Below are 4546 nucleotides of genomic sequence, written 5' to 3'. Positions count from 1 at the left end.
AGGTAGGTAGGTACATTTATTTATATAGCACTTTTCAGCACAAAGCGACTCAAAGTGCTTTACAACACAAGAACAAAATTACAGACAGAGTTACAGAACATGATAATGCAGTAATTAAACACAATGAAACACAAAAGCTAAACAAGATAAACTAAACTAAATGTACAGTTTGGATAAATAATCTAAAACATGAGAATGCTAAGCTAATGATACCGAGCTTTCTAAATGGTACCAGATCCTCTATACGGCCGACATAACAATTACTAACTAAGGTCTAAACATAACTAAACATGACTAAACTAAGCTAAGGTACGAACTCTAACTAACAGTACCAAGGCCCTCTAAACAGCCAACGTAAGAATTTCTAATATATGTAGATAATCTAAATAAGGAACAACGGAAGGAAGGAAGGAAAAAAAAAAAAAAAAAGGCAAGTATGAGAATGTGTGTGTTTTCCAGACGGTAGAAAGCGGTTTAGTTTATCTTAGCTCATACTTTAGATATTGTTAGATTGTTAGATTCCTAATTGTTATTTAGTTCAGCTTTAACTTTATCATGATTTTTTTAGATTATTTTAGCCACTATTTTGCTCATGTTTAGATATGATGTGGCCAGTAAGTGCAGTAAGTGTAAAATATATATAACCCATGGCAAAAATTATGGAATCACTACTCTTTGTGGATGTTCTTTCAACTGTTTTGTTTTGTATTAAAAAAAAAAATCTCGGCCATGCCACAAAACTTTACACACACACACATATATATATATATGTTTAAGTGTGTCCCCAGTATCTAAAATTCATTCTTAGTTCTTAGTTCTTAGTTCTCAGCTCTGACTCTGTACATCAATACAAACTGTGCTGTTCCTACAACAATGATTTAAATAGATATTGTATCCTTTATGTTGTCAAATTTCTGACCAGCTAATCAGTTTTCTTCCTGCGTAAGTTCTGAGTTCATGATGCATGCCAGACCTCTCCACATGTTGCCACTCCACACATTTGTGTAGATAGCAAACAGCTTGAAGACATTCCCAGGATTTTCAGCACAAAGATAAACAGTGAAAGAAAACAGATAAAAGATGAGGTGAGAAAGCTCATGTGCGAGAATCTGCAGCATGAACCCAGCTCAAAACAGAAATTAACACCTTACTTCATTATTATTATAATTACACCAATTTGAAGAGAAATGCATACAACAGGCCAAGACATCTCTTTAAAAACTTGAGTCAAAAACTATATGTGACACATTTCTACAGAAATATTAACAAGCAACCAGCTCAGAAAGTAGATTTCCATCCACTGGCTCCAGAAAACATGCAGCTCTCTAAACAAGTCTCTTTTGTGAAAAGAGAGGATGCCTCAAAAGTGCCATGGGTGGCTTTTTGCCAGCCTTATAGCATGTTATTCAAACATTGCCAAACATGCTCTTACAAAGCACAAATCTAGGCTAAGATAAGCACTTTGCTCTTTGCAGTTTTAGCTCTTTCCCTCCAAGCTGGGATCTACAGAAATATAATACTCAACTTGTTAGACATTCCCTGACTGTGGAAACATGAACACTTTGAAAACGGCAGTAAGATTTTGAGTTTTCTTTTCACTTCAGAAAGCTCCAGATGATGTACAGTAGGAGCAGTTTGGGAAGACTGCAAGTAGTGTTTGTCCACACAAACAGACACATCCTATCATCCACTGAAGTGTCACAGTGTTAAGTGTGTTCTGCAGGACTGTAACAGTTTGCAGGAGCTCAGGTTGAAAGTCCGCTGAGTCAGGTCTGACAGCCAGTACAGCTCTAAACCCCCAGTCCAATCATTTCCATGTTTTAGACTCAACTGTGGAAGTAAATAGTCCAAACAGGCAACAGTGTTTAGCCGGGTTGAAGAGAAGTCAGTGAGGGCAGTCAAGGTAAATAAGATTCCCTGTAGCTTCCAGTGAGCCTCAGACTGTTCAGATGCTTTTTCTGAGTCTCCAAGGAGGAAGAGGAAAAGGAGGGAACTGCAAACACACAACTTGAAGGAGAAAATTTGATCCTGAACTCTCAGTCTGTACCACCTAAAGAACATGAAGGAAAGAGGCTTAAATCAATGTCTCTGCACACAACAACTGTATCATCTGCATCAAATTTCTTACAAGAGGCCTCTAATCCTACACTTGGAAATGCTCCTGTCTTTCTATTTGTGCTAACTTGCAGTTCTGAAGTCCAAGCATGTAAAAGAAAAAAACAAATTCCAACAAACACCAGGGCAGAAGTGTGCTCACAGCAACAAAAGTGCAAATGTTTTTCTCATTTAGATTAGAAAAATCTTCAAATACACACCAGGACCTGGCAACAGCCATGCTTTGGAATAGCTTCAGTTGCAAATTACCAATAATTACCATTCACATTTTGTAATTTTCATCAATTTACTTCACAATGCTTTGCTTATGAAAGAGGTTCTTTAACACAAATAGCTGGCTGAAGCTGTCTAAATGGATTTATGATTTCAGCAAACAATCCCCAGCGTTTTGGAAACTTTGGAAGCAGAGGAAGGCATGTTGAATTAATACATGACACAAAACGAGGCACATTCGTAGAAAAGTGTGAGATACTAAGAGTGGATGTCACATCAAACTAAGAGGTTGATGTATCTCTCTAAAATAAAATGGTATATTTGTTGGAGTGTATTTCCTCTGAGAAATTACTCTGTTATTTCTGCTTTTTAAACACATTTTATAGAAAATTCAGGCAATAGAATTACAGCACAGAAAGAAGCTTAACCAGAATATAAATTTAAACTGATTTGTTTGCTGTGTTTAATGTGGAAACAAATAGAGTGAAGCAATATTTAAACAAAGGTCAGCTATTTCTTGTGTTTTTGTGTGAAATACATTCTTTTCCATGTTTAATGTCTCCTGTGAGTCTTAAAGAAGTGGACCATTAACCATTAGCTGTGCTGGGGTGAAATGATGTTTTCTAAAGCAGTTCTAGAGTAGGAGAGGCCTTTACTTACACAGGCAAACATGTTTTCAGAGTGTTTCAACAGCAAAGATAACATCTGTAAACTTCAGTTGTATTAAAACAGACAACAGTCTAGACATTTACACAAAGCTGTAAATCAGAGACAACCTTATAAAAGGGTCAGATGAACCTGCTCCAATTCATTCAGAACAACCTTTTATTCACACTTCCTCATACTGAATTCCTTTATATCATGAGGTGCAGCATTATATTACATATTCAGAGATGGAGATCAAAATGCTCCTAAATATGAGGTCAGACAGGTGGGTGTCAGCATCCCTGTCCAGGCCAGCTGAACCTGAGGCCAAACTGAACAATGAGGCCACCTGAGCTGTTTCTGTGTGTGAGATTAGGAAAAAAACAAAAACAAAACACAGTTATGTGACCAATAGAAATTAAGCTCTTTAAAAGTCCAAAAATACTTCAGGGAGAAGTGTTGTAATTTTTAAATGCAACATTAAAAAGGGAAAACGCAGGCAGATCTACCCCACCACACACACACACACACACAGGAACTACAATTAAAAAAGGGTTTGGTTAGTTTTTGTCATGACTCAAACTACAAAAACTTTTAGCTCAATGATTTTTCAGTTCACTGACCAGTTAGAGCTCGTGTTGAACCACATGCACTGGAACATCAGCTCAGGCTGAAGTGCACCACTTTAATGAACATCAGAAAAATATCCGGCTGCAGTGGCAGAACCAACATGGCATTTTTATCACACTTCTTCTTTGTTGAGGTGGTTTGGCCCCAAATAGGTTTCTCATGTGATGTATTTTTTCTATAAAACATGATTAAATTGCAGCATAAAGCAGATCCCCCACCCCTCAAAAAATAAAAATAAATAAACACTGTTTTCACTGTTAAAAACAGTCTACTTTGGTCAAACACTGATTTTTGTTTTGGAAAAACACAACTGTCATGATGAAAAAAGCAGGACAGGAAGCCCAACTGTGAAAAAAATAAATATAACTTGACCAAAAAACAAAAACATTGCTCTTCTTCAGCTTTGAACAATTTTAACTTTACTCTTTGGCCTAAAGTTGATTTCTGCCCTGAGATCCAGGAACAGCCCTTAGCAACAGTTACCCCCAGCTACAGCTCTTTGACTTGTGCTGCAGAGGCATCTAGGCTCTACTGGAGGGTTGGCACTTTGCACACACTGAGCTGTTTGCTTTTCTGAATTCCCATGACGGATAAAGAGTGGGGTGATGTTTCCGCTGCAGAATTAAACCTACTTTGTTTCTGCTCCATCTGTTAAAGGCTCTGAAAATAGTCACAGCTTTTCAAAGTTTATTACTTTGTGATTTTCATGTGTTACTAAAACAAGAGTGGTGAGAGACCAAATTGCATTTTCCTCAATGCAACTACAGCAAATGTAGTCTAAAATGCACCACCATACGTGAAGAAACTTTACCTAGATAAAATGATTTATTGAGAACCTAGAAACTGAACTGTAATCCAAATACTACTGACCTGGATCACTCCTTTCTTGTGCATGATGATGATGTTGTTGGGGTCCTTGGACAGTTGGTACAGGGCCATGACT

This window comes from Kryptolebias marmoratus, linkage group LG21, assembly GCF_001649575.2.
Source record: "Kryptolebias marmoratus isolate JLee-2015 linkage group LG21, ASM164957v2, whole genome shotgun sequence".
NCBI classification, from domain to species: Eukaryota; Metazoa; Chordata; class Actinopteri; order Cyprinodontiformes; family Rivulidae; genus Kryptolebias; species Kryptolebias marmoratus.
Note: the sequence above shows the minus strand (reverse complement) of the source record.